Here is an 11,780-nt window from a genome sequence, read left to right on the forward strand (position 1 = left end):
GGTAGATTATTTTAACCCGGGAAAAAACAACTGCTATGATATGCTTTATTATCCTGACAAAACGCAGATGAACCAGACCACCAGTAGACCAGGTCAAATGTGGCGCGCTGCGGGGCCCAAATGGAAAATCTTGTCTGGATTTCAGAGCTTCTGAAAATGCAGTTCTGAAAATGTGACTTTGGATACATTCTGTACTTGGACCGTGCGGTCTCATTGAAGGACAAATACGAGTTGATGGTGTAGTTCTGCAAAAGAGGCGGCATCAAGCTTATTCAGGATTCATGAGGTGTTTGGGCTCAGGCTCCAGGAACGTCATTTTAAGTGTGTTTTCATATCTATCTGTATAGACAAAGCCTCCAGGCTGGTTTAAACTGCTGCTGTGCAATATCATAAAAAGTAGGGGGAAAAATCCCCTGCATCCTGCGGCTCTAGGCCTGCAGGCAGTTAAAACGGTGACGCGTTGCCGCATTGCGAAACCGCTTTTACGCACGGCTTTTCAGGCCCACGCCAGCTCTCAGGTGATGTTGTCGCTGTGGCTGATCGAGCCACCTTTATTTCACCTACTGTGTACAGCACTTCAACCCCTGCATCTTGCTACACACAATGGACACGGACGACCCCAGACGTGGTTGATAATAAGAAGAATGTCATCTTTCCATAAAATGTAATATTTTGGCAACACGGCTGTCATCACAATTGTTGGGTTTCATGGGCACAGAGCGACACCATTTTGCTGGATCTTCATCCATCTTATGATGAGACACTGAGGTTTACATCCACACACACAGACACACACACACACACAAACACACACACACACATACACACACACACACACACACACACACACACACACACACACACACACACACACACACACACACACACACACATACACACACACACACACACACACACACACACGCACACACACACACCGATGACCATAATAAGTGTAGTGCTTCGTGTGTTCTGAATTAGCCATGCCACATTTTGACACCACGTATTTATGTCTCACTATCTTTCCTTTAACCACATTTGAGCTATTTCCTTTCACTCATTTTGGTTTGTTTATTTTTATTTTTTTTAAAACATAACAATCTGAAAACACTTTTCCAACTTAAACAAATATCTGATTTGGTTCCTTCAAGTCCAACATTAGTGGATAAATAGAGCAGCCGTGTAGCAAACCAACCACAGACACAGAGTGTTTTTTGGAAAAGACAAGAAGAAAAAAGCAAAATTTCTTCTCTGTGCCGTGCGAGCTGCCGGATTGCGGTTCTTAAGAGAGGCAGAAGAAGAGAAGAAGAAGAAGAAGAAAATGGCGGCGGAAAGAATGGGAGAAATGGAAGGAGCAGCGTCCCTCTAACTGCGCTCCGTGGAGAAATGCAATAAATTCCTTGTTGTTTTATGAAAATTTACAACTTTGTGATACAAGTTTATGAGTGGCCGCGCGCAGGGATTGGCCGACGGGCTGGTCATGTGGAAGCTCTTAACGTGAACATGAACTTTTTATGATTTCCCAAGTGACTATATTGCTGCTGCACTCCGCTCTGGCCCGAACAGCAGCCTCTCCTCCCTCGCTCTGCCCGGGGCTCAGGAGGCGCCGCGCGGAGCCGGGCAACCGCGAGGAAATGAACGCCCCGGCTCTAATTAAACGGACTAGTTAATGAGAATACTAGTTGTGACTGAGGAAACCGGCACGAGGAGACGTTGACAACAACCCGCCCCCTCCCCCCCCTCCTTCTCCTGCTCTTCCTACTCTGCCATGGCTCCGCGCTCCGTCTGGTCTCGTGCTGCTGTCTACGCTAAATCGGTGGACCGAGATACGGACAGTTCCGCTGTGATGCGGCGAAGAGGGGCCGAGCCGCCAGACCAAAACTGGGGAAATATCCATCCCAGAGATGACATTATAATTTATTTTTCTAACTGCAATTTTACATTTTATTCATGTAATTCCTCACTTGTCACCGCGAGGATGATGATGCTGATGACGATCGGGGGTGGTGATGAAGATGACGGTGGTGTTTTGATGATTGGGTGACAACGGGGGGGACCCCCACCCCCCTCCACGTCCTCCTCATCCTCACCTCCTCGCGCTGCCACCCCTCTATCCAATTAGGCTATCATCCATCCACCCATCCATCCATCCATCCACCCATCCATCCGGTCTACACACGGTTAGGGCCGTGTCGTGCCTTTCCGGGGGTGCCTGGCTTGCTGCACGCGGGACGCCGAAGTGAGCTGCAGGTGTGTGGGGCTCGTGACGGATTGTCAACAAAACGGTAAGTGCTATTCATGCACGTTTCTTCTCAGGCGCATTAGGAGCAAAACAAGTCAAAGTGCAATGCTTTGCGTGAATCTGCTGCTTCTGGTCTGCACATTAACGTTATAAATGAGGTGGTGTATTCCAGCTCAGATTAAAGCCTTTCCTGGCTGGATTAGGCTCCGTGAGGAGCCATCCAGATGAATTGGCTCTCTAAGTGGTGGGATAAACTGCGGAAGAGCTATTTATCGGTTAAAACTCGGCGGTTTGAGATCCGGGAGATTACCTCGTCTTTTTGCCCCAAAGCCGTTCCCGGTGAACGGAGGGAGGGGGGCAGATTCATTCACCACAGTGAGGCTGGATTTCATGTGACGGCAGGTGTGCTGGATTTGACAAATCACTATTTAAAATCTCGTATTTTACTATCTTCTTATCTTCTTTATTTTTTAAAGAAAAGGGACATGTTTGTGCATGTTAGCGAATTATTTTGTCTTCACCAGGTTGCAGGTAATTGTAGTCCTACTGTCGCTCTGTCTCTGGGTTTCAAAATGGCCTTTAATGCTCTAGGTATGTGTTTTAGAATTGTTTCACTTCCAGATCTCAGTGGAAGAGCTTCCAGGTTTCAGCTGCAGTTGTTGACTCTTTGTATGTGTGTGTGTGTGTGTGTGTGTGTGTGTGTGTATAGACACAGGAATGTTGTTTCTGTCTCGGTCCGAACAGCCCACTTTTACGACTTTGTTTCCCTTCTCATTTCCTCCCTGCGGCTCGCGGGCTGTTTTTATTTTATTGTCTACACCTAACCGGCCAGGACACCGCCCTGCAACCCCCCCACCAACCTCCACTCACTCACACACACACACACACACACATCTGCAGCTCTGTCTGTCTCTCTGTCTTCTCTTTGGTCTCCAATTTGTTGCTGTCTCAAATATCAAACACGTTGAAGGGTGTTTGATATTTGAAGGGAATTCCTTCACCACACACACACACACACACACATACTCAGATTTCTTTTCCCCTTCTCTCACTCTTTATATATAATAGACTACATGTCAGTTTATTACCTAACTAATGATTGTCTGCGTGGTGTAAATTAATCTCCAAATTCATGGAGAGAGTTGTGGGCGAACAACCAAATGCTAATTAGCAGCTAGGCTAAAGAGAACAACTTCGGTTACAATTAATAATAATAATAATAATAATAATAATAATAATAATAATAATAACAACAATATTAATCTATTTTATTATAATTCTCATTATCTCTTATTAGTGTATTATTATTATTATTATTACAGTGTATTATTTGCTATGAGACTATGCACTAATACACTAAATGAACTCTGTAGATATTGACCATCTGTAGATGTGATGAGAAATGATTATCTATAAACAGAATATTTACTGTGGGTGGTGACACAATGTGGACATATAGACGGAAACAAGATGAGTTCCTGGGTAAAGCTTTATGTATGGCTGCGTTTTTCGAAGGCTATAATCAAACTGATAGATATTTGTACAAAATACACATCAAAATTGAACCATTTGCCATAATACTTACACTGATTGTCTCTGAAACCTCTAACCTCAAAGACAGCTTTCATTGCTGGTGGAATATGGCGCACAGATCTCTTTCCAGGGAAGTCTACATGCAGTGGAAAGTTTTTTTCTCCTCATCTTTGAACCAGTAAATAAACAGCAAAGTCTCCACCAGTTAACACAAATATTAGCTGTAGGCAAACAATGTATGTTAACTTATGATGACAGATACAGTCGGAGTAGCAGTCTTGATATGTTTTAGCTGGAGCTCTGTTAGTTCCACAATAATAGCACGGCACATTTCCCGTAGTATGTAAGTGTATTATGTATTTAGTATTTTTTTTTTCATTCATGCTGCGATCCTTTCACTTGGACGAATGTCTATTGCAAAAATCTGCAAAACTCCGGATCAGTGAACTTTTCATTTTACGTCCAATGCCAATGTTTATATGATATCTGCATAAAGCAAAGCGGCTCGCTGTATTATCAAAAGGAGCTAGGCTTTAAAAAATCCGGAGAGTCGTTGTATTAAGTTGCCAATAGTTTATAAACTATTTCTTCTTCTTATTTCTTTCCTTCTTTGATGTAATCTCGCAGAGAAAGACATATTTGTGGCATGGAGGGAGAAGCTTTTGCACTTTGGGGAATGGGGTGTGGAGAAATCCATGCGCAAGAACGCATCCCTGGCTTTGCGCGCACTGTGTCAAAGAAACAGAAGCCTATAGGTATAGGATGTTAAATGTGTGCTTATTGGTCAGAGTAAGAAATCTTAAATATTAAGTAGTCTATAGTTTATGAACTTTATGTGTAAAAATTAGTTTCTTCTTCATTCCAACAACACACACATTTCTCAGTTAAAGTGGCTCATATTTAAAACCCCGCTGCGTAAAGAGGAAGGAGGAGAAAACTAAAACACAGCACAATGCCTGCCTTGGGCGCAGATTTAAGCTTTTAATATCAGCTTACATATGTTTTTTTAAATATAAATTGGCCTACTTAATTTAAAAATATGAATCTAACTTTAAAAGATGTAGTGGTCCTAGTCTACCACAATAAACACACAGGAAACCGATCTAAGATTGAGAAAAACATAATGCCCTGAGTCATGTACCGCAGCAGCAGTTTACAGTAGAAGTTATTATAATTATATTACATGTGTATTTTATTCATAATTAATAATCATACTGTCATTATTGTCTGATTCATTGGCAATAATGTCTTATTATAAGCTATTGTCTGTGGCAGTTTTTGCATCAACAGTCACCGGGCTCAAGTCAAGGGTATAAGTTTATTTTAAAAACGTGTATAAACATGCATTTGTACATAGATATGCTATTCATATACATACATACCAATATACATTACTCATACACATGTATATATTCACATATTCTCCGTACAGATTAATACCAACTTGCATCACCAGCAGATTATGTAAGATACTTCATGGCCAATATGACATAGGTCTATGGAAAGGAAGGAAAAATTAAATTAGGAAATTAAAATACAAATCTTGATACAAATTAAAGATGAAAACAATTTTTGATATACATGTTGTAATGTCTGTATTTATTTATTTTTGTTGTGTCAGGGACTGCTTTTGTATTTTAACTGTGGAGGAAGCCTGGTTCACGCATGAGGAACACACCGCACCGTGCAGCTCCAGAAGCTACGGAGCGGTGGTCACACTGACCCCGCCGGGACAGCGCTGCTGTTCGGTCTGCTGTGCTCTCCAGTGAGCCGCCCAGCTGCTCCTGCACGCTCCCACATGACGCTCTGATGCCATCTAGCGTCATGTTGACGACAGTACCAAACATTCACAAACGCGCACACACACACACATCCTTTGGGTACTTAATACCTACTAAGATAGAGAAATGAGATTCAGCCTAAAACTAAAAACAGACTAATGTATCTCAGTTGTCCTGCGAAGGTGTGATGTGCAGAGGGTGTATGGTCCGTGTGGTCTGTTGTAGTCTGGTCTGTTGTGTGGTCTGTGCAGTTGTTGACAAACAGATGATATGCCCAACTTTACTTGTTTGTCTTCTTTGGAATGAAACCAGACCAGACATGACGACAGGCAGCGAGCGCGAGCATGCGCCCGTGTGGGTATGTGTGTGGGGAGTACTTCTAGTCTTTTGTCTCGCTGGTTGTTGGCTTCTTTCCTTCTTTGATGTAATCGCAGAGAGAGACAGATTTGTGGCATGGAGGGAGAAGCTGTTGCACTTTGGGGAATGGGGTGTGGAGAAATCCGTGCGCGCACAAGAACGCATCCATGGCTTTGCGCGCATTGTGTCCAATGAACAGAAGCCTATAGGTATAGGATGTTAAATTCGTGGTTATTGGTCAGGGTAGCTGTTTCAAGCAACAAAGACAACCAGAGTCATTGTACTAGATTTATTGTGCGCCTACGTATGCCATAGTATTTGTGTGTGTGTGTGTGTGTGTGTGTGTGTGTGTGTGTGTGTGTGTGTGTGGTTGTGTGGCGTTTGGGGGGGGGGGAAACAATAACTCGTCCTTCCTCCGTGACTTCATCATTTATACTGGCTCCTAATCTGCGGATCTGCTGTGCAACCTTCCGAACATGTACATCCAGGTGTGTGTGTGTGTGTGTGTTTGTGTGTGTGTGTCTGTCTGTGTTCAAGTTGTTGGGTGATCATTTGAATCCCCAGCGCTGTATTGGATTTATGGCTCCAGCTATATATGACTTTAATCTGTTATTCAAAATCAACTTCGGCGCATTAAATCAGCATCCCCCCCCCCCCCCCCCCATCCTCGACATCCAAACACCTCGATTGAATTTTTGGTACATTATAATCATCAGGACGGTAGTATCAGAGGGGGAATTCAGCATTATTACTCAGCTGCATATAAACGATTGAAATGCACCACCGTATTCATGCAAAGTTAAATGTCTATTGCGTTCCCTACTATTAAAGGTGAATTAGAAACGTGTGCAGAATGTAATAAGTGAAAAATATTATTGCATTTGGGTAGATCTATTAACAAAATTAGAACTAAATTAACAATGATAATAACAAACAACTAAATACGAATAGTAACAAGACTAATAGGAGCCTATTCCATTACTATACTTATATAATAACTTCCTTTTTATATTGTAGCCTATTTAAAATAATGTCTGCAATAATACGTTGTTGTGTTGTATGTATGTACGTTTTTTTGTAGCATATCATACGTTTCTGAAGAGCAATAATTACATGAAATAGCATGGTCTATGCTTGAACAATTGCACCTGCATGTGCGCGTGTCCGCTTCTGCTAAATAAGGATATTTAGCAGAGACTTTGTGAAAAACAAGCAGCCCTCCCCGTGATGCTGCATTCATGCGCCCGTTAATCTTTAACTCGTCCCGGGGCCCTATGTGGCCGAGGGCTCGCGTGCACGGGTAACAGTTCGATGAACTGACCCTTAGCACGAGCTCACGGTGCCGTGAAGGACGAGGCCAGCCGGCTCGAGCTGCCTGGAAACGATTATTACATTAAAACCAAAAAAAAGCGCTATGAGGCAGTCTATTTTAGTTCGTCATTATCAAAGCGGAGGTCGGTCAGCGCGAGCGCGCACAAACAAAACCCAGTGTACCGAGCATTAGCCTGCTCCAAAGGCAAAACAGAAAGATTTTAGACGCAGTCTCCACTTTTTTTTCTTTCCTCACATGATTAACCAAATGTTTTAACTTTACCATGGCACAGACAGTCCCAATGTATCCAAACTACTTTTTAAGAGACTTTTACGCCTAATCATGTCGTATGTCTATTTGTAGTATTGTGGAGTTTTAATGAATGTAGGAAATATAATTTTAAAATTTAAAAATAATTAGTAATAATTATTACCAACCTACATCCGGTGAATGAATCTTTAAAGTATTTTTGGAGTGTAGATATCTCATGCAAAGCTCAAAATCAAATCCCGGGTAAAAAAAAAAAAAAGAAAAGAAAGAAGTGTCAATGAAATAAATCGCTAATTTTTAATTTCATAGACCGTTAATTATTCCGCAATGATTTTTATTGAGTAAAATGCGGTGGTTTGAGCATTGTCGGGCTGAAATGAACCGCAGATGAACTGTACAGTGCTCGTGTGTGTGTGTGTGTGTGTGTGTGTGTGTGTGTGTGTGTGTGTGTGTGTGTGTGTGTGTGTGTGTGTGTGCGCGCGCGTGTGTGTGCATGCGCGTTCCTTATGTGCAACACAGCACATGTGTTCATCTGCTGTTTGCTGCGGGCCTGTTTTTCAATTCGTCGCCATTCCTCGGACTCTTTACAAGGAGTCATAAACGGTCATAAAGCCATAAAAGTCCCGAGGTCACACACACACACACACACACACAGCCATAAAGCCATAAAGCAGCAGTCTCACTCCTACAGCTTTAATTGGCGATAATCTCTGAAGTTTCTCAGATTCCTGGAGTTCCTTCAGCAGCCCTTAACTGTTTACACTGCAGCTCAAACACAGCCACACAGGCTGATATACTGCCACTGGCAGTCTGGAAGTCTGATAACATGTTTAACACGCGTGCCTGTTATTAAAAAGCTGCCATTCGTACTGTCACCATGTCACCAAAAACCGCTGTTGGATGTACACATAATACACTTATTATCAGGGTATCATAACTGGTGGTTAACTGGGACACAACCCAGAATGTCATCCTTTTTCTGTTCCCCTATAGGCTAGACCATCCTTATTATTATTATTATTATTGTTGTTGTTGTAGTAATAGTAGTATATTATTACTTTCGTTGTTGTGTTTGTTAGCCGTTGCAGCTAGTGTAATATTATAGTAATATTGAAATTATTGATGAAGCTTATTCCATTTGTTGTAATTCTCGAAGCAATTTCTCCCAAATATGTTTCTTATCAAAAGAAAAAGGTCCTAGATGTGAGTCCTGTACGGCAACATGTTGGCTGCCTTGGCTCACAAAAGTCGTTAAAACCTTCTGAAGAATGATACAAGTAGCATGTAACGTGCTCTGGGCAGGCTACAATGGGCCAACTGTACATCCGTGTGTATTTTTATCAATATCTGCCTATAAACAATAAGTTAGCACTAAACCAGTCTGAAGGAAGAGCGAAAACACAACCCAGTGACAGTTAGGGCGCGTGAGAGAAAGCGTGACTGTCTCCCTTTTATAGCTCATGGCTTCACTATCCATGTATGTGTCTCTCCTGCATACTCTCTCTCTCTCTCTCTCTCTCTCTCTCTCTCTCTCATAAACTACTGCTTCCAGCCGTTTCCCATTTACCGAACCGTTTCCAGTCGCCCTTCCTTTCTGTGCGCCGTTTGGTGCCGTTCGCCACCCCGCTTCTCCCAAAAACTGCAACACACCTGCAAAGACAAGCAACAACCCGCTCAGATAGCTAGCATGTAGGCTCGGCTACAGTGTGAATATCTCCCATGTCACATATGGTCCATGCAATGAGCTCATATTGTTGAATTAAGCAGTCACATGAGTCGTATTACGCTGATACTGCAGCTCATATTTAAGTCTGTAGACTATCTTCGGTTAGTGTGTTAAAAAACGCCATTAACCTAATCTTATTGATAGACATATGCCAACTATCTTATTTATATTAATTTGACGCAAAGATGTGAGAACCCTGTTATATGTATTCCAGGCTTTAGTAAAAAAAAACTTGATTAATATAGCCTGCTCTGAACCTAGACTGCAACATAATGCATCAGGCTAGTATGTCCATATAGGCTCATAGCAGGCTTTACAAGTGTATTTCCTTTTTAATAGCATTCATGTGCAAACTTAATGTTAATATCATGTAGGCCATATGTCTGCACCAGTATCAGTAAATGTCATGTAGGAGTTTCAAAAGGTTGGGCTAACATCCAAAACAGCTTAGTCTTCGCATAGTTTATGAAATGTTATAGAACTTCACAATGCGACATTTGCTGGAACCTGCATGCTGTTCATTTACGCTGCCTGCTAATATATTTAATTATCATGATGTGAATCCCATGTTAGGACAGACCATAGTTTACAAATCTATAGGATCTAGTTTTTGCAATACCTTCTAGTTTTTTTCTCAAATGCTACATTGGATGATAGTGTCAAAAAAGTCATATTTACCCTCCAGGCTGCTTAACAGGTGCCACTAGGCTATTTTATTTCTCATACCAAAGCCATAATCACTTTAAAACCGTGCTAATGCATGTGTGTGTGTGAGTGTGTGTGTGTGTGTGTGATAGTATTACCGTCCTGTGTGTGTCCCAGGCTGTAGGCCATGCCTGTCCTGTTGGTGCTCATTAATGATTAAACCACAGTCAGCTCCAACACAATGCGGCAGCTTCCCGTTCCCACAAAGCGGAGAGGAAGCGGCGCGTCCTGCCCGTGAGAGAGAGAGAGAGAGAGAGAGGGAGGGAGAGAGAGAGTGAGAGAGAGGGGTCAAAATGAAAGTTAAAAAGAGAGATTCAACAACTGTCTGTGTGAGCCTTCACAGACAGAAAGCGAGAGTCGAGCACTAAACGCATTATCTCTCCCCGCTCTAACAGTGTTACTTAAAAAAAAGGGAGAAGGCATGGAGGAATGGATTGGGTGGGAGGGTAAAGTTAAAGTAAAAATAGAGTCTTTGTCTCTATTTGTCAGTCGGACTGTCTGCAGTTTGGCCATGCAGACAAGTCAGAGCCTGTAGGGAAACAGAGAAAGACCCGGAGAGAGATTTATTTATGGCTGCGGTTATTTTACGACCTCGGCGACACATATTCCGTTTGTAAGTGGGAGTGAAAAGCAGGCCGACTTTTTTTTAGTTTAGCCTTTTTAAATTTCTGAAACGTCTTTCTTTCTTTTTTTACTTTCTTTTTTTAATATCAAAAATGAGAAAAAAACAATTTCTTTTGTGATAGTTTTACAGATAAAAATGTTCTGGAAGGAGATTACTTTCATAATTTTGTAAGTCAAAACTACAAAGTAATAGCCTGTAGTTTAGTAGAATAGCGTGTGTGTGTGTGTGTGTGTGTGTGTGTGTGTGTGTGTGTGTGTGTGTGTGTGTGTGTGTGTGTGTGTGTGTGTGTGTGTGTGTGTGTGTGGGTTGTGTGTGTGTTCACATTTTGGTTTGGTCAAGACACACCATTTTAAAACCTCTAAAGCTAGGCCTATTATGCTAAGCAGCCACAATGATGTCATATTAATATATTAATAACAACATAAAAACAATGATAATAACTTTGTGATATGACGTGACCCATTAAGAAAATACTTTAAACATAAATCATTTGGGGCATATGCTTTGTGTATGTACATTTGTTAAGGGTTTAATTAAAAACATTAAAAAAAACATATTTCAACGACAAAATGATGCAAAATTAAATCGTTGACAGACTACATATTTCTTTATACACATTGGTGTATATATGTACATGTATGTATATGTATGTACATTTTTTTCTATTATTTCTATTTATCTGTGTAATTTCCTAACCATGAGTATTTTAATATGTAATAAGTAGGAGACGTGTTTTTTCAGTGCTTTAGTATGTAACAGTATTTAGGCTAGGAGGTTATTTGTATACATATATTTCACTTGAATATATATATGGCCCCATGGAAAAAACTTTCGGGCGCGAGGCTATAATCAGTGTCAAGAAAACGGGAAAAATTGGGAAACTTCGAGACTGTTTTCTTTCTTCTCCTTTTACATTTGGGCCTAATCAGTGTCACAGGGGAAGAAAATAATAATTCATGGCACACATTGATCAGACCAAAGCCACTTGTGCAGAATACAACAGGAGCACGGGAGTTTTAATTTCCTGCAGACAGAACAGCTTGGAACTAACACAGCATGTCATTGGTTCAGCAGAAGGACATGGAGATGCGTCATCCGGGGTATTTTTCATCAATAAAACATTAACTGTTATCAGATCGGGTTCAGAAAATCCCTACCAGATTATCAATTACTCGTCCGATGGAGAAAATAATCCCGATGCAAGAAGAGGACACACACACACACACACA

General features: G+C 41.5%; 1 protein-coding gene across 1 annotated transcript in view; it reads left to right on the forward strand.

The window, feature by feature from the left end:
• Positions 1-1,532: 1,532 nt before the first annotated feature.
• The window catches only part of hoxb3a (homeobox B3a), an 88,795-nt gene continuing 78,547 nt past the window's right edge, over positions 1,533-11,780 (forward strand). The window contains exon 1 of the mRNA XM_032537286.1: positions 1,533-2,285. The gene's annotated coding sequence lies outside the window, so the exon portion shown is untranslated. The remainder of the gene's footprint in view (positions 2,286-11,780) is intronic.

Source organism: Etheostoma spectabile, chromosome 15 (assembly GCF_008692095.1).
Source record: "Etheostoma spectabile isolate EspeVRDwgs_2016 chromosome 15, UIUC_Espe_1.0, whole genome shotgun sequence".
In the NCBI taxonomy this organism is placed as follows: domain Eukaryota; kingdom Metazoa; phylum Chordata; class Actinopteri; order Perciformes; family Percidae; genus Etheostoma; species Etheostoma spectabile.